This window comes from Tubulanus polymorphus, chromosome 9 (genome assembly GCF_964204645.1).
Source record: "Tubulanus polymorphus chromosome 9, tnTubPoly1.2, whole genome shotgun sequence".
NCBI lineage: Eukaryota > Metazoa > Nemertea > Palaeonemertea > Tubulaniformes > Tubulanidae > Tubulanus > Tubulanus polymorphus.
In genome coordinates, this window is record NC_134033.1 from 2,770,999 (window position 1) to 2,790,766 (window position 19,768).

At 41.0% G+C, this 19,768-nt stretch overlaps 3 long non-coding RNA genes across 3 annotated transcripts; 2 read left to right on the top strand and 1 right to left on the bottom strand.

Moving 5' to 3' along the window:
* Positions 1 to 9,259: 9,259 nt before the first annotated feature.
* On the top strand, positions 9,260 to 12,268 carry LOC141911140 (uncharacterized). Its single transcript, XR_012619982.1, has 4 exons — positions 9,260 to 9,308; positions 9,429 to 9,537; positions 9,642 to 9,934; positions 11,605 to 12,268. It is a non-coding gene; the product is annotated as an uncharacterized LOC141911140 (long non-coding RNA).
* Positions 12,269 to 14,909: 2,641 nt separating this feature from the next.
* On the top strand, positions 14,910 to 15,879 carry LOC141911081 (uncharacterized). The gene is made up of 2 exons (XR_012619969.1): positions 14,910 to 15,418; positions 15,505 to 15,879. It is a non-coding gene; the product is annotated as an uncharacterized LOC141911081 (long non-coding RNA).
* Positions 15,880 to 16,108: 229 nt separating this feature from the next.
* On the bottom strand, positions 16,109 to 18,757 carry LOC141911281 (uncharacterized). The gene is made up of 3 exons (XR_012619996.1): positions 18,524 to 18,757; positions 17,727 to 18,103; positions 16,109 to 16,800 (listed from the first exon to the last, which is right to left on the bottom strand). It is a non-coding gene; the product is annotated as an uncharacterized LOC141911281 (long non-coding RNA).
* Positions 18,758 to 19,768: the final 1,011 nt, after the last annotated feature.

Here is a 19,768-nt window from a genome sequence, read left to right on the forward strand (position 1 = left end):
CTCGAATTGGTCTTTTGCTAGGTTTTTGTACTTCTGTTGTCACCACGGCGGAAGCCCCCCTCCCCCTACTAATATCACGAATTCGGTCCGGTAGAGCAATTTAGAAAGGATGAGAAAAATCTTATGCATTAAAAAAAACACGGAGGTTATTAGCGAAAATGAAAGAGATAATATAATTTCACAAACTTTCAAGGGATTAGTTTACGGAATCCCGGGATGTGCTACCGCCCTGGCCAGAGGACCAGCCACAGCGCGGCAACGACACCGCGGAAAAACAAAGTATAAAAAACAAAGTCTGGGAAAACTCAGCGGATTTGCAGCAGAAAAGTTTTCTCATGGGGGGGGGCGCATATGTCACAAGCCCTTCTTCTTTATGTTGTCCCACTGATCATTGATCGCATTGTCGTAGTTCATGCAGGAATAGAAATCAAGGTAACTTAAAACATGTAGTTATGATAACAACATAGTCTGTATGTTGGCCTACTCATCCTATGAAACGGGTCCCACGTTCTAACCGACATTTCTAAACTTGGACTATTTGCACTGGTTCGTATCTTATATAACACGCGTACGCTGTTCGTACAAACTCATCAAAACTGTCCCCGAATCGATACACAATTTAATAAATTCGTATTTGATTAATAACTATTTGATGATGAGCACGGCACGCGCGGTTAGTTTAGGCTCGGACAGTCAGTGTGCGTGTGTGTGACCGGAACAAACTGCCACAGTGTATCGATACAACCCCCGGACAAGATAAGAACGGACAAGTCTGCTCGATCGCGATCATCTGACGATCCAACGAGAGTTGTTGGTGACCGGTCTGAAATACGTGGCGGATATCTAGACGAGTGTTTTCGTTCAAAGGTACGTTCAGTCACATAAAAGCAGGCGCGGATCCAGACTATCGCACATGCAACACGGGCCCTTTTCAAAGTTTGTGCCCTTTTTTCACTGTGCTGTAGTCACCGAATGGCCTGGATCCGCGCCTGAAAACTCGTTGTACAAGCGTGTTTCTTATATATAATTAAATATCAATACATATGTAATACATATTAATATATAATTATCACTTAGTTTATCAATTCTTTTTTCCCAGGGAAATCTCCCTATCAGACTCAGCCCCTAAGGCTCGGGGTTGTCCTTCTCATATAGGTACCTATTCATCTATGAAATGATATCCAAAGAAATTATGTTTATAATCTTGTACATATTGTAAGTAAATAAATCATTCATTCTTCTGCAAATCGTTTTAACCTATGTGATTTTTTTATGATTCAGTGTATCTATAGGTTTTTGTTAGCTCACGGTTCACTTCATATTTTGAAGGTAACGCGCGTGCAGATTCTATGATGGTGGCTGGAAGTCTCACCGCCGTGTTGGCAGTTTTGTTTTTGGCGGCAACTTCAGTCGTTTTAACGGAGGCGCAAATTCCAGCTAAATTCAAGAGACTTTACACTAAAGGGACCAGAGGAAAGGTAATAACGGGGTTTTTTATTGAAAATAACTTCCCCGGAAGAGTGAGCTGATAGAATGTCTAATGTCTGGTGTTTGTAGTTGATTTTCATTTAGAAATGTCTCAGGTGAAGCACTGAACACATGTGAAGTGTGGACGATCAGTTTTTGAAAGAGTGCTGATAAAATGTCTAATGTCTGGTGTTTGTAGTTCATTTTCAATTAAAAATGTCTCAGGCGAAGTACTGAACACATGTGGTGTGGCCGATCAGTTTTTGAAGCTTTGCTTATAAAATGTCTAATATCTGGTGTTTGTATTTCATTTTCAATTAAAGATGTCTCAGGTGAAGCACTGAACACATGTGAAGTGTGGACGATCAGTTTTTGAAAGTTTGCTGATAAAATGTCTAATATCTGGTGTTTGTAGTTCATTTTCAATTAAAAATGTCTCAGGTGAAGTACTGAACACATGTGAAGTGTGGACGATCAGTTTTAGAAAGTTTGCTGATAAAATGTCTAATATCTGGTGTTTGTATTTCATTTTCAATTAAAAATGTCTCAGGTGAAGCACTGAACACATGTGAAGTGTGGATGATCAGTTTTTGAAAGTTTGCTGATAAAATGTCTAATGTCTGGTGTTTGTAGTTCATTTCTAACTCTGGTGAAGCTCGAAGCGTGCTGATAAAAAGTAAAGTAAAGAATGGTGAAAAATAACGAATGTCCGATGTCGTGCTTATAGTCCAGGCTGATTGGTATACGAGGTGTGGAGACTGCCGATTGAGACACCTGCATATTTAAAAATATTCTCAATGATTTTCAGATGTCTTCAGTGATGGGAAACTACGCTCAGGGATCGTGTAATATGGGTTTACAGAAGGTTGATAGTACCGGCTATGACGGCTATGCTCCCGTTGCGATTGGCGACAATAATTTCTACCGTGGAATGGCCTGTGGCATGTGTTTAGAGGTAATCCGTGCAAATAATCATTCTATCCCCGAATTTCTCGGTAAAAGTTTGCAAAATACATAACAAACCAAACGGATTCTTATATCATCTCGATCTCAACATAGAATCCCGTACTAGGAATAAAAAGAGTCCGAAATGTTTCCCTTGGCTAGTTTAAAGTTTATCCGACTTTTGCAACCATATCCTATACGTAATAGACATCTTCAGGAATCCGTCCAGCAAAATAGTGGTCAAATGCTTAGCAAAATTGTTGTTGGAAATCTCTATCTTTGTTTTTGGCATTCGTGCAAATTTGTCCAGACGATCGATATTGTTTGTATAAATACGCGCGCAGACGGATATTTATCTACACGTGTGTGCATCTATATCAGTCTTCCGCTGCTGAAAGAGTGCAGTCAGGTTTATTGGATGAGTTAAATTAATTTCCTGAAATTTCACGCATTATTAAATTTGTGAATTGATTTTAATATTTGAATTACAGATACAATATAATGGCAAGAGGTATATTGGATTGGTCAAGGATCAATGTGGGGGCTGCCCACGACCAGGTAAACAGTGTTTGAATCTTGGAATTCATATTCAATCCGCACAACTGTGGAACTGGATCCAGAGTCAAATTAAACCCACACAACCGTGGAACTGGATCCAGAATCAAATTAAACCCACACAACTGTGGAACTGATTCCAGAGTCAAATCAAAACGACACAACTTTGGAACTGGATCCAGAGTCAAATTAAACCCACACAACTGTGGAACTGGATCCAGAGTCAAATTAAACCCACACAACAGTGGAACTGGATCCGGAGTCAAATTAAACCCACACAACTGTGGAACTGATTCCAGAGTCAAATTAAACCAACACAACTGTAGAAATGGTTCTAGGGTCAAATGAAACCCACACAACTGTGGAACTGGATCCAGAGTCAAATGAAACCCACACAACAGTGGAACTGGATCCAGAGTCAAATTAAAACGACACAACTGTGGATCCATAGTCAAACTAAAAACCATGTGGAACTCAAGAATGGAGAATGACAAGCTATAACAATTATACGTCAAGGGCGACCTAGACAGGGGGCTATTCTGGTCGACAGACTGAGAACTGGGTTGGAGGTTTAATGACTGCGTTTACATAGAAAAGCTGGGGGGGGGGGGGGGTCTTAGAAAAATGTCTATCCGATCTTAGAAATTTGTTCCTTACGTATATATCATTCTATTTCAGGCGGTTTCAACGTTGGACTGAGCTTACCGTCGGGATACAGAAGAAACCGCTGGAAAGCTATACCCTGCCCGGTCACGGGCGAGGGTCTGAAGTATAGATTTAAGCAGGCTAACCGCTGGTGGACTCAAATGGCGTTTTCCAATAACAAGTACGAACTCTGTTAACAAACACACCTAAATGTTGTCCTTTCTAACAAATGCAATCACAATTCTCAATTGTTATCGGGCCATTACATCATATCAGTTATTTTCAACAATATCAAGCAGTAGATGTGTTATTATTTTCGTCAAGGCGTCAAAGTTTCAAGTTGTCTTTTCTTGTTAATGTCCAGATATCCGATAGCTTTCGTTGAGTATAAAAGTGGAAATCGATGGGTGAAGGTGAAGCCAGCCGGTTACGCGGCGCTGTTCACGATGACCCAAGTCGCCGGTAGCGGTAAATTTGATATCAAGGTCACCGATATAATGGGTACTGAAACACAAGCGAAGACTTCTGGTTGGAATAGTAAGTTTGTTTTTTTTTGTTGATATGACTCATGACAGATTTGTAAGTGTTGATTTCATGTATTCTATTTGTAGCCTTTTTCAAGCCATTACAAGAAAATGCCAAACCTCCAACCACAGAACCCCCTACACCAGAACCGCATACCACAGAACCCCCAACACCCGAACCGCATACCACAGAACCCCCAACACCGGAACCGCATACCACAGAACCCCCTACACCGGAACCGCATACCACAGAACCCCCTACACCAGAACCGCATACCACAGAACCCCCTACACCAGAACCACATACCACAGAACCCCCTACACCAGAACCGCATACCACTGAACCCCCTACACCAGAACCGCATACCACAGAACCCCCAACACCAGAACCGCATACCACAGAACCCCCTACACCAGAACCGCATACCACAGAACCCCCTACATCAGAACCGCATACCACAGAACCCTCTACACCAGAACCGCATACCACAGAACCCCCTACACCGGAACCGCATACCACAGAACCCCCTACACCAGAACCGCATACCACAGAACCCTCTACACCGGAACCGCATACCACAGAACCTCCAACCACAACGACAGTTGTACAAACCACTACACTTAACAACTTAGGTCCTAAATCGTTGTACGAACTCTTCGAGGTAAGTTTTGGAATAAGAAACAGATGAGTATTCGCCGAAAGATGATCAGAAATCTCAACATAAATTCAAATACATATTTTGCAGCGACGTGATGGAGTCATGTCAACTCACATGGCATCGGAAAGTTCGGGATCATGCGGAATGCCATCGGAGGTGCGGCCAGCCGGTCCACTACACGGATATTTCGGTTACGCGGCTGTAGCGCTGGGCTCTGATTACTACCACGAGTCTTTAACGTGTGGAATGTGCATGGAAATAACGTACAACGGGAGGAAGTACCTGGGAATGGTCAAAGACGTCTGTTACGGCTGCCCGACTCCAGGTGAGTTAACGTAGTAAGCCCGTCCTTCGCCACTACTGCCTTAACCTTCGTTTCCCAATTTCTAGAACTGAAAAATCTGTAAATAGTTATCAGCGAAATCGATCGTGTAAAATTCATGGGAAATATAGCGTTTTTAAAAGTTGCTAGATTCTGTTATGGTTCTAGCGACTTAAGGCCGATCTAAGGCCATTTTTAAGACTTTAAGTCGTAGCACCTGAGGGGCCGGTTCCATAGACAGGGCTTAGACTTCAGACCGTTCCAAGACAAACTTAATTCTATAGCCAATCTGATAATTTAAGACCAGTGTTAAGGTTTAAGACCTCTTTTGGTCTGAAGTCCTGACTACGGAACCGGTCCCTTGGGCCCATAAAATTAACCAGAAATCCCTCGTTGGTTTTATCAGGGAAATGTAATGAGACCTCCCTGGTTTTATAGATCGATGATGTTTATTTCGTTTTTGTTGAAGGTGGTTTCGATATCGCGATGCAGCTTCCGTCGGGCTGGATCCCGAATTCGTGGAAAATGGTGCCGTGTCCTGTTCGCGGTAACATACAGTACCGATTCACCGAAAAAAACAAATTCTGGACGCAATTAACATTTCACAATTACAGGTATGGAAATAGTTCTTCCGAGGGATGCACGTAGAAGCATTTTTTCTTTTTAGTTTCTTTGATGATGGAGTTTTAGGAGTAACCCCGAAGCAGTAAGAAAATAGACTTTTCTTCATATAACTGTGCGTTTTATTTTTTACGTAGAAGAAAGAAGATTTTTACAACAAAAATTTTAGGGCGTTCCGGGATCAGTTGCGCATCGTACCTTGAGTACAAGTGTTCCTAAATCTTGAGACTAGCCTTAAGTTATTGTATTGGTTATAGAACTAAGATGAACTTTATGATAGCGAATTTTAATGGTAATCGGGATATTGTGGGAGTGGATGTGTGTACTACGTCATTGATATTGGGGCTGGACTGGTTGGCGTTCAATATTGTCGATATATTCAAATTGAAAATAACTTTCTTGATCCTTGATATTATATCATTCATAGTATATCATTCGTTGTCGAAGATATCGAGCAATATGTGGGTTATTCTTCAAGACGTCAATAAACTTTCATGTCAGTTTTATCTTTAGAAATGCCATTTACGAAGTGAATTACCGATGGCCGGGAGAAGAGACGTGGCGAGCGACCGAACGCGCTAAATACGGCGCGTTCTTCATCATGAAGGACGTACCCGCAGACGGCGTCATCGAGGTCAAGGTCAAGTCCATCTTCAACTACGACGTCGTCGGCCGTACTACCGGCTGGAGTGAGTGTAGGCGGATCTTACAGGGATCCGTCAGAAATCTACCACCCGATTTAACACAATTTCGATGGAAATACCATTCTTAATTACTACAATGCCAAATACGACCGACCTACGCCCAGCTATCTAAAGCCGGGCGTAGGTCGGCCTTGCGACGGCTTGCGACTCACTGCGACGCGACTTACTGCAACCGCCAGCGACGATCGCGTCGCAACGACCAACCGACCTACGCTACCTTGCGACTGCCAGCGACGGGTTGCGACTGGCAGCAACGCCAGTCGCAATGAGTCGCACATGTTCTACTTTCTGCGACGCGACGCGACCATCGCAACCGATCAACGCGCTCTTGCGACTGAAGAGCAACTAGTCGCACACGGTCGCTGACAATCGCGTCGCAACCGACTTGTGCAGCCACTTGTGATGCAACGCGACGATCGCGTCGCGTCGCAAGGTCGACCTTCGGCCAGCTTTCAAAGATGCGCCTTGCTCTGTTCAGTTCACGTACCGGTATGTTAATTTTCAATTGATTTTTTTTTGTAGATTTGGATTACCAAGATTTCGGTGTTCAGCAGCCAGCAGTTTGCATTCAAACGACTCCCGATTCTGACTGATATCAATAAATACAAATTTACGAAAGACAAGACGTGTATTTCTCATTAGTTCGTCATCGGAGAGGAGAGAGAACATTCCGGGACCAGTTACTGAGGGGGATGTCCACTAAACACCAGACATTGTGCTCGGATGCTGGATCGATGCTAATTCGAACCCCCTATTCGAATTCCTCGGGACGCCTGACTATCCATTGGTTAAATGTAATCAACTTTTGAGCAAAAGGCACCCCGGTGTTTTTGGCCTATTACACCAACCAGAACAGAACGTTCATTGAGAACCGCCGTTGCATGTACCGCCAGGAACGCGAGCATACTGAGTTCGAACATTGATAATCCATGTATCGAAATACTGATCTTAACTCTGAGAGTCGCACTTAACTAAGAACGTTCGTAAATGCTTTGGTTATCTTTTTTGTTTACGTATATGGCGACTCTCTAGCGCGACATTACGTGCGCAACGCCTCTTTATCCCTAACCTATAGAGCAGAACCAGTGACTCGGTAGTAGTTGCTAAACAGAGATTCATCGTACACACCCCGTCGAAGATACGTCAATCCCGCTGGCTCGCTATTACTGATGATGGCTGTCAGTAAAAACCGAAATGTTGTGGGTTCATTTTCGCGATAGAACGACTTCTCGTTTAACGTGGTCATTTTCGTTTTATCGCGGCAATTTCTCGTTTTAATGTGGTAATTTTGCACCATTTGTGCTAATGAGCTAGGTCTCAGAATGAGCTAGGTCTCAGAATGAACTAGGTCTGATAATGAGCTAGGTCTGGCGGGAATGAGCTAGGTCTCAGAATGAGCTAGGTCTGGCGGGAATGAGCTAGGTCTGGGAATGAACTAGGTCTGATAATGAGCTAGGTCTGGCGGGAATGAGCTAGGTCCGATAATGAGCTAGGTCTGACGGGAATGAGCTAGGTCCGATAATGAGCTTGGTCCGTCGGGAATGAGCTAGGTCTCAGAATGAGCTAGGTCTGAGAATGAACTAGGTCTGATAATGAGCTAGGTCTGGCGGGAATGAGCTAGGTCTGGGAATGAGTTAGGTCCGTCGGGAATGAGCTAGGTCTGATAATGAGCTAGGTGTGGTGGGAATGAACTAGGTCTGGGAATGAGCTAGGTCTGGGAATGAGCTAGGCCTGGGAATGAGCTAGGTCTGGGAATGAGCTAGGTCTGGGAATGATCTAGTTCTGAGAATGAGCTAGGTCTGATAATGAGCTAGGTCTGGGAATGAGCTAGGCCTGGGAATGAGCTAGGTCTGGGAATGAGCTAGGTCTGGCGGGAATGATCTAGTTCTGAGAATGAGCTAGGTCTGATAATGAGCTAGGTCTGGGAATGAGCTAGGCCCGGGAATGAGCTAGGTCTGGGAATGAGCTAGGTCTGGGAATGATCTAGTTCTGAGAATGAGCTAGGTCTGATAATGAGCTAGGTCTGGGAATGAGCTAGGCCTGGGAATGAGCTAGGTCTGGGAATGAGCTAGGTCTGGCGGGAATGATCTAGTTCTGAGAATGAGCTAGGTCTGATAATGAGCTAGGTCTGGGAATGAGCTAGGCCCGGGAATGAGCTAGGTCTGGGAATGAGCTAGGTCTGGGAATGATCTAGTTCTGAGAATGAGCTAGGTCTGATAATGAGCTAGGTCTGGGAATGAGCTAGGCCTGGGAATGAGCTAGGTCTGGGAATGAGCTAGGTCTGGCGGGAATGATCTAGTTCTGAGAATGAGCTAGTTCTGAGAATGAGCTAGGTCTGATAATGAGCTAGATCTGGCATTAGTTAACAGTCTATCGCTAATAGTTCTAAGATTTTTCTTCGAATTCAGCGACAATTCATACACAATGGAAACTAGATTTTTTGAAATGTAGTGCGAACTGTTCTAAGATATTTCTTGTGCATTCTAATGAAGACTGGTCCACTTCTTATATTTGACCGATGCTAATGAATCCAGCTAATGAATTATTGATACCCACTGGTCCACTTCTTATTCATTGTATTTGAAATGAATATTTTTGAGTTTGTTAGAATAGTACAGAGGGTGTGGTACGTATTATCATAGAACCACGCGTTTGTAGTTCAGTGGTATTTTGTAGCCAGTGGTGGTCGTGTCCATTGAACCGCATTACGACAAACTCAGTTCATATCGTGTCCTGTTATTGTCCTCGGTCTTTGAAATCATGTTATACGTGTTCGATTTGAATTGAACCAATTCTGAGGATTAATTCTTAACACACGTTGAATTCACTACACGCGCATATATGTCCAGTCCTTACGTGAGGTTAGGTGAGTTGAATCGGGATTTTGTAAATCTATAAGCTATAAGGGCTCGGGCTTCTTTACTTGAATATTGATTCATCAGTCAGAATTGAAACCTGTAAAATATGAAATTGTTTTCTTTTTCAGATCAGCCATTCCTCATTGAGGACCTCATTGCTTCCAATACCGCGGGGCTGACTAAACCAACGCTGTTTTCAAAATAATCTATGATTCTCCACACAGAATTGAATTGGTGGTGAGTAGATTTGTAGGTGTTTTAATACTGGATACAACGGATTCAATGTACATGTATCGAGTCCAATTAAAAATCATAACGATGATCATTACGTTTTTTTTCAGAGGAGCTCTTCTTCCTCTGTCAATGCGTGCTGGACTTAATCAACTAATACACAGTGGACTTCAGGCCTTCCTCGCTTACTCGGGACCTGTTTGCTGTCAATACCTGCTGCGGACTAAATCAACAAATGCATAATTGGAATTCAGACATTCCTCGATTACTCCAGACCCGATTGCTGTCTGCGTGCTGGATTTTACCAACCTGGACCAACAGACCAGTAGAATGTTGTAGCCTGCTTGGATGTCATATCTTCTAAGAAACAAACAGAAGACTGATCGAAGTAATCCATGAATTGGTGAGTAGAATTTCTAACAGTTTTTCGTATAGGAAACTTAGGTTAGGTCGGGTTTAAGCCTATCTATCAAACAGATTGGTCCTCGTTACAGCAATTTCGGATACATTAGACTACTAACATTCCTCTTAACTCGAATTAATTTCTGACTAGTGTTAAATGTTTGAGGTGTTAGAAAAACCTGATTGATATTCTTGATTATTCTTTTGTTGTAATGGTTCTAAATCTGTATTAAAGTTTGAAATGATAATTCCACTTGCCGGTTTTGACAAATTTGAGTTAAGAGGAGTCCTATGTAAAACCATTTATCAGATAAAAGAAACTTATTCCATAAAACTGGACAATGAAATATTACTTGTAAATTCAACTTGTAACCGGTTCAATCGTCCGAGACATTTATACAGCACCTGAGAGTAGTCGAGCTATAGGCTTGGGAAGGTGGTCGCAATTATTAAATATAGATCGCAATTTTGTCCTAAATCATTGATTCAAATTAGTTTCGATCGTCTGCTTGCCTGGAATTATGAATGTAATCTCTGATCGGTCAAGGACGATTAATCCGGTTATGACGAGTGGTATGAAGTTCGGGTTTGACTATTTCACGGAACGGCTTCGTATTGTAATAATGTTATAAATGTGTGAGTTACTTCGCTTAATTTACACTTGTCGTATAGTTTTCTCAGGAGACCGAGGAGGTAAGCTCGGTGGGCACAGGACGGCGCTCCGGCCCACCGGCGAATTCATGACAGAAATAGACTTTTTTACTAAAATGGTTTTTTACATTTCCGACCAACAGATGATCCCCTCGTTTACCAGACCTAACACCTTGCCACTACACACTCAACCTCGCTTAAGTCATTATCAGATAATCATCACACTACATCAGTATTTCTAATAACAATTCTCTGGAGTAATTTGTAATACGTTCTTTCGGTAAGTCATCATCTAAACGATTCTCCCAACTAAAGAAGACTTAAGCGATGTTGACTGTACTTTCTCCGAGCCGAATGAATGAAGACATAGCTATTTTGTGATGGCCCTTCCTGGTTCTTGGAAAAATGATGGCAGATTTTGAATAACATTATCGTGGAAACCATTGCGGAAACCACTTGGCTTGGTCCAAAGTTGTTACAGCCTGTGAGCGCTGTGACTGCACCCTCACTTATTGATGTTAACTCGGCATTCTTTATTTCATTGTTATCTTTAAGTGAAAAATAAATCATATCATGTTATTGTGTTCTGTTTTAAGTTTGTAATTTTGGTTGAATCTGCGACAAGTGTAAATTACTTATTCTCTTATTGTTCTTGCTCAGTCACACGTGTAAAAACAGTAAAATACATTGAAGTGAAGCTTGATGCAATTGATACAAAGTTTTTTCGAGTTGTTCCTTGAGTGAACACGAAATAGTCGGAGTCTCCCTCCACCAGCGCGAACACGTCTCCCTCCATAGCCTTCCACTATCTAGGCCGTTTCGTGATGCAGTTCCACATATTTGGGGACGGCGTTCTGCTTAGGGTTAGGTTTAGAGATTAAGACACTGTTAAAACGAATTTGAGTTAGAAATACACGTTGAAAAGGTATCACTGACGTGTCTAAAGCCTAACAACCACATCCACCTTTTCATAAATATGCCCTGCATATTTTTAAAATGTTGATGCTATTTGTTTTGTAGGGTGTCGTAGTATAAGTGAATAACGCTGTGAGGAGGTGGAATACCTGAAGATATGCGAGGTGTAAATACTGAAATTCATTGCGTGTGTGTTCAATGAAAATAAAGTGTTTGAAATAAAGAATTCGATTTCTGCAATTTAGGTCGGGTTTAAGAACTTTTCATAGAAATACCGAAATAACAGGTTTCGTCAACACACCAAACGCTCGAAGTTCAAGAGAATTCGAAATGGTTATAGATAAATGCATTATTTCGAAAGTTTCTATCTTGGTTTTCAATATTTCAAATCGCTAAACACTTCACTTACCTAGAGGAACGCGACATTGTCAAATGTATATCGTTATCGGAACCTTGAACCAGCAGCGGAGAGAAGTCCTTATACAGCACCAGCATATGAGCAAAGCGTCGTTACAGCATCCAAACTCTACCGGGTGGTTCTTAGAAAACGCAACAGATGTCATTTTTCGGATATATTCATAACCGAAGATAATAAACTGATTATAAAACTTTTTATTCAACTAAGCCAGGTATTCACTCAAAGATCAGCTTTACTATTTCGATGTATTGTATTTGGTTTATTGGTTTTATACGTGTGACTGAGCAAGAATTATTAAAATAAAGGAGACTCGTAATTTACACTTGTTGCAGATTTAAATAAAATGACAAATTTGAAACCTTGATTCCTACATGATTTTATTCAAAATTGTACAAAGTTTATTCGAATGTAAAATCGGTTTCTGGGACAAAATCATTTCTGATGAGGCTCTGCTTGCTTAAGTTGATGACATCTCCATTCGTCAGCCAGATACCAGTTACAGGAACATTATTTCAACTTTTAAATCAATCTCTACAGTAATTCAGTTAATTGGGAAATTAGTGGCACGAGCTTGAGGATTTGTGAATGAAGTTGACGTCTGACAGGACGCAAAGCGCAATAACCATCTCGGTGAAAGTCAGTTTCTAACCTCCATCAGTCTGTGGGCCGGAGCGCCGTCCTGTGCCCACCGAGCTAACCTCCTGAGTCTCCTGAGAAAACTCTACGACAAGTGTAAATTAGCGAAGGCGACATCTGTTGCGTTGTTTAGAACCACAATCTCCGGACCCGGTGACTTACACATTTATAACATTATTACAATAAGAAGCCATTCCGTGAAATAGTCAAACCCACACTTCATTCAAATATATATATATATATATATATATATATATATATATATATATATATATATATATATATATATATATATATATATATATATATTTATATATTGGCAACCTTTCACAAACCTTTACTCGACTCCTCGGTGCCCGTTATAGTCTAGCCCACCTTCCTATACTGCCGAATTGCCCGTATCAACTCTGGACCAGGTTAAATGTGTTTAGAATTGGTTTTATATTTTGCACTTAAAGCCAATTTAAAAGTTTGAACGGACACTTCAGTTTCAGTAAATCCCTGCAAAAGTTTTGTGTTATTGAGTGTCAGGTGACAAAGCCACAATTTTAGTTATTTCTCAATAATTTTCACATTTGTCTCGCGTCTAAATACAGAATCCAGAATGGTTTTAGTCTCAGACGATTAACGCGGGTTACAACGTATACGATGTGGATTGTATGACCCAATATGCAATGAAGCAAATGTTTTCGATTGTTTATATCTGATAAATCGTTAGATTACTCGTAACTCGAATCTCTTTAAGTCGAATAAGCATTGAAACTCCGAAAACAAATATTGGAATACTTACATTCGATGCTGGCAATCAGATTTCCGTTGTTTAATTGGAATTCAAACACAAATCACTGAGATCACAATCGATTCGAGTTAAGATTGAGTCCACTGTATTTCAGTTTGCTATAACGAGGGTCCGTCATTTCTTCGACTAAGCTTAAACCTAACCTAACCTTAATTTCCTAAACAGAAATAATTCAAAATTTCTACTCTACCGTTGGGATCCCGAAACGGATGGTTCGCCGCGTTGATACGGGGATAAACATGCTGGACCCAGTGGCACAGTTGTGAGTTAAAGCTAAATCCGAGATAAATACAAATTACACGAATTAATTAGTAATTCGGTGGATTTTACCGGATTTGCCAGACGCAATAGAAAAGAAATTCTGCAGTTTGCTGATGTAATTAAGCCACTTTTCGTCAACCAAATGTATCTCGACAAAATACAGCATCATGAAATCAGTTGCATGAATCAAATTTGAAATCGATGGTTACATTTACATGTAACATGGTTACACGTAGTTACATGTTAGAATGTTTTCCAATCACAATCGGGCGGACCGGATGGCTTAGTCGGTCGGCGACTAGCGTGTCACCGCTGTGGCCCGGGTTCGAGTCTCGGAGGAGGCGGGTCAGGATGTGGCAAATGATCTCCGGTAAGCGGGCGAGTCGAGAGTACTGTCCTCCCTGGAATGAGGTTGCTAATGCGTGAGTCCTACAAAATAACTGGTGTGGGGTAAATTATGTTTAATTCAGTCGTTTCTGGCTGAATTATTTATTTATCCCACAATACCGGTCCAGGCTGCGGAGTAATTCCCCCAGGGACCTTCGACTTTTTTACAATATTAGTTTGTTATTTTAAGTTTAGTGGTGAGGGTTTGGGAAATTTTTTTATATTTATTCAATTCCTCGAACTGAAGAAATCCAAGCGACTATTCGGTACAAGCAGCGCACGCGGTTATCAATCACAGTTCTTTCTCAACTGATGATAAAACTTTGATAATTTTTTTAACTTCACCAGATTTCGGTTAAAGAAGATGTGTACGCGGCGATGTCTGGTGAACTTGTGTATAAATTCGGATTCAAAACGACTCTATCCAATAGAGAATCACTCACTGGAGACCTGCCATACGCTCTACTACACAATAGTGCCGCGTCACTGCACAAACCCTTAAGCAAACTTCGATATCCTAAAGCAAAACTCGAAAATAGTAAAATTGAGCCGGTATTATAGTTCAAAACCAGACGTAAATAGAAGGGAAATCTACACTAAAGTTTGTTGGATAGTTTAGATAAAATTTCAGCTTACAATTTTAGGCAAAAATCGAAGCATTCGATATTTCTATCTTAAACAATATGTGCCTCTATGAATAGTCGAATTAAACTCGATGACCTGTAGGCCCCATTGAAAATGTTTGGCACGAATTGAATAGTTCTTTCGGATTAGCGTCACGGACTCGGGTCTGTCACAGGAATGCGCGATCGAGCTTTCTGATTGATCCATTCCGGTCGCATCGATTATGCACCGTCGTTGATTGGTTGACGTAGGTATTAGAAGCGCGGTTCGAGCCGCCCGGTGCCAGTCCGAGAACCGATGTCCAGTGATGAAGGTCGACCTATAAGAGCTCTGCAACAAGGCGTGAAGAACGTGTGGCTTCAAGCAAACAACCTACTGATAAGCGGCTGATGATGTTAGGAGAGACTGGAACGTGAAGGAATTTGTGACGCCTTGCGATTGAGAACGCAAGATGAGACTGGCGGCTGTTGATGCTGATGATTGCGGTGGAGATCACGATACTGCTGCTGCTGCTGTTGATGATGTCTGATTTCAACTACAAACAGATTACGGCTAATTTGCTGATGAAGACGAGTTGCTGTTGTCGCTGATTTCCGATGTTCTATTTCGCGCACATTCATACATTATGAATATTGTGTCTTTTTAGGGTTAAACCGAAACCAGTTCGCTACTACTGACAACTACATGTACACAACTCGTTTGTCGCAACGTCCTAACTAGTCTGCTGCTGCTGCTGCATTGGGAACCGCATCAACCCACATTTTGCTGTTTCGGTATCTTTACATTAAGATAAGGTAATTATATTAAACTACACCCATCCTTACATTTTGCATATTCAATCTTCTTCAATAGCTTGACGATTATCCGATTTGTTTTTCAGCCGGCTATATTTGAGTTACAGCAACATCTTCAAATCTCGAGACGCAGACTCAACTCCGACTAAAGCACGATCTCCAAACCTCGAGATGCAGACTCCACTCCATCTCCAAACCTCGAGACGCAGACTCTACTCCGACTAAGGCACCATCTCCAAACCTCGAGACGCAGACTCTACTCCGACTAAAGCACCATCTCCAAACCTCGAGACGCAGACTCTACTCAGACTACAGAACCATCTCCAAACCTCGAGACGCAGACTCTACTCCGACTAAAGCACCATCTCCAAACCTCGAGACGCAGACTCTACTCCGTCATTATTTCGTTTTGCCGCATGTTATAAAGTAACGTAAATAAATAAACGTCCATCTACATAAAATGCTCGTCTTACTAAAAATCTCTGTCTCGGGCTCCGGAAAGAACTCTTCCGCTTACAACTTCTCACACAATCAAGGAAAGGACAAAGTCAAATAGGAAAGGACAAACGCAAAGTACAAATCAAAGAATTTATTCCAAATTCAAAGTAGGAATTTCTTACAGCTTGTTTGCAAAAGTAAAATTCAACATTTTATTGAAACATCAATATTTAATATCAACTAAAATGGGATTTGAACCACCAACCATTCGACTAGCAGTCCAGCACCCTACCCACTACGCTATAGGGACGTACCGGCAGCACACAGAGGAACTCATATTTATCCATTGCTTAAGCAAATTTTATCAAAAAAATAATGCCATCTACCGGGCGAGACAGGAACTAGTTCCCATTTCAACCCGGTAGATGGTAATAGAGAATGAGACAAGAGTGGGCAGAGAGAGAGTGAGAATGAGACAGAGTGAGGAGAGATGAGAATGAGACAGAATGAGGAGAGATGAGAGTGAAACAGAGTGAGAGAGTGAGAATGAGACAAAGTGAGGAGAGATGAGAGTGAAACAGAGTGAGGAGAGAGTGAGAATGAGACAGAGTGAGGAGAGATGAGAGTGAAACAGAGTGAGGAGAGAGTGAGAATGAGAGAGGATAGAAAGAGATAGAGAGGATAGGATGGCATATCACCTGAACTTATGTTCCTCTTGTTTTCTATCTAGAATGCCGTTTACAGTTTCTAGTTCAAACAGATATTTATCCCATCAGCAGTAATGTTATTATTTTGTCCTCGTGGACATAAAGTTCACTATAACTGAAGTCAAGTTCTCCCAATATGAGTTCGTTTGTTTGTTTATCCTGTCGCTGAGTTTGAACACTGCCCACACCATCTGATGTAGTCCTGATCATAGTTCCACCATATTGATGACAAACATCCTAAAAATATACATGAAACTTAATAGATTTAAGGCCATCAATCAAACATACAGAGTTAGAGTTAAGTCTAGTTACCGGTGTATCAGAGAAATGGCAATCTAAGGTACCCCCAAAATGAGGGTCAGGGGTCAAATATTTTTTGTCTCCGATTTCGATGAAATTCAGTATATACATGTATTCTGGGGTGCTGATTACAAATCTGAAAGAATTTTTCGGATCCGAGGCCCCAAAAATGAGAAATTCAAATTTTTGGGGGGACCCCTAAATTGTCAAAAGGCCTTGGACCCCAGAATTTTCGAGATATTCAAAATCTGATTGCAGATTTGGAATCAGCGCCCCTGAAAATAGTAAGGACTAAAATTTTAAGCAAATCGAAGAGATTCGATTTTTTGGCCAAAAACGGCAAAAATCTAAGGTGTAAGTCCAGGAGTTTTTTTTCGGCGAAAAATTTTTTTTCTCTGATTCCTTGTAAACTTGGTAGGAAGATGTATTCTGTGGTGTAGATTCCGGATATGCAATCAGATTTTGAATCGGAATTCATCTTCATTGGCAAATAAGGGTTTTAATGCCCAAAATATGCACCCCAAAAATGGGGTACAAAGTCAAAATTTTTTTTTGGCCCAATTTTAATAAATTTTGGTGCAGACATGTTTTTTGGGGTGCTGATCACGAATATGAAGTTAGTTTTTGGATCTGAGGCCTCTAAAATGAGATATTCAGGATTTTGTGTTTTGACCCTTATTTTCGTCACAAATTTTGATGAAATTTGGTCCAAAAGTACAATTTCATCTATTGAGCCGAGTATTCAATTAATTTTTAAGGCAGAAACTCCATTGACAATTCTTATGACACTCAGTAAACACTATGTTTACAGATAAACTGCTCTCTCATAATTGTTTTTGGAACATAAAAGAAATTCTACTCACACAAGTCTCTCCTCCCTTGTCTAGCAGTAATAATAGTCCACTGAGTTCCACAATTCCACATACAGAGTTCCACACCTTCAGGAGTCAACCACTGATTATTTTTTACGAGTATCAATCCACTTTTAGTCCAGTTAGTCCACATGTAGTTCGGTAAGTTCACATGTAGTCCAGTTAGTTCACTAGTAGTCCGGTTAGTGCACATGTAGTTCCCATGTAGTCCGGTAAGTTCACATATAGTCCGGTTAGTTCACTAGTAGTCCGGTAAGTTCACTAGTCCGGAAGAAGTTGACTGAAGAAGTAAAACTGATGAATTTCAGTCGAAGTCCACATCCAGTATTTGTGATGAAGTTTACCAACGATAGTCGAGAGAGGAAAACCTGAAATATGAAATTGAAACAGTCTCTAGAGAAACACATTAACAAACTCAAACTCAAACTCTCAGACATACTAGTAAAGGCTTATACAAAAGTTTTCACAACTTTACTGGATTAACAGATTGTTTTTACGTAACTGATATACTCGGCCACTGTAGGAGTAAGATGGTGAAACTGGTTGAGTCAGCTGGTGATGGTAACCTGCTGAACATGTGGAAAAGAGGAGGAATTAACAGGAATTGTAACAACAGCTCATCAAGATTTGTGAAACTATCACCTGCACCATGTCGTGCATGCGGCGCCGCCTGGCTAGTGAAAGTGGTTATTGATACTGAGTGCCGAGGTCCCTGTGTCTGTGAGGTCCCCCTGTGTGTCCCTGAGGACATGAAATCTTGTGAATTCTTATTCTTACGTATGTCTTACTTTAAACGGCCAAGTGAAAGTGACCACAGCAAGGACAAGGTTACCGTTAAACACTTGACTCCAGGTCCCTGTGGACGTGTCTGTAAAGTCCGAGTGTCTGTGAGGGCACGAAATCTCATGAATTCTTATCTTTTAAACCAATATCAAAGCTCGTACGTTGGGAATCATTGTGGCTTTAAAGTCTTTATCAATTGAGAGACTTAGTTTCATTGTAAATAAAGAATTAGAGATTGAATTGAGCGAGCTCCACAGTGCGCGATTTCCATGTCGACCGTCTAGTGCTGCCCCTACATATAACGATAGCGGGGAAAACGTGAACTAACTTAATACTCGCTTGCCAGAGTCTTCGGACAGCCGTAGTGGACGAACTAATTACCGATTTGCGGGCCGGATTCCGAGGGAATTCTCAAAATCTTTCAACTGCTCTGAAACGTTTGAACCAAACAATCATTCTATAAGAGAATTAACCTTAAAAGAGTAAATTTGAATCGGGATATTTCTAGTATCGTCTGGCAGAGAGCGACAGGTGTTTGAATGTTCCCTGATTATTTGCGCGCAATTAAAATATATCGAAGAAAAAATATGGAAATTTTGTCAATTCAGATGATAAATTATCATTCAAAAATATAAATGAATAACTTATTCTGAATATAAATACTAATTAATTGATAAGAAAGTGAATTTTAGCTATCAAAATTGAATATCGTTACCTAAAAAATAAGAAAATTTCATTAAAAAATTATAGAGTATTCATAGTTTAATATTTAATAGAATTAGGTGCCACACTGGTCCGTATTGTACGTAAATGGGAAATTCATATTCCGGCGGCGCTATTTTAGTTCACAGAAATTCCGCTGTCGTTATTCATAGGGGCAGCACTGTACGGTTGATATCTAACCCAGCCTCGCAATCTTACTGTGGCATGCAAGTAATACAGATATTATTTTAGCCGAATTTCGTTCATTATTCACCACGATTCCGTTTTCTATGAATAATTCAATTAATTTTTAAGCTTTTGGAAAGGGGATCTTCTTTTTAAAACGATTTTCAAGCCATTTTTGATAGAACTCTTCTGTCAACGGAATCTAATTGCATAAAGCGGTAAAGAGGTAGACTCACATGCCACAGACAGAATCTAAAGCAAATTAAATTTTATTCTCCAAAAAAGTGCATTCATCCAACGCTATCATCAAAGTTGCAGCACGTGAACCATTAAACCTCCTATTAAGGTCGACCCTTCTTGGT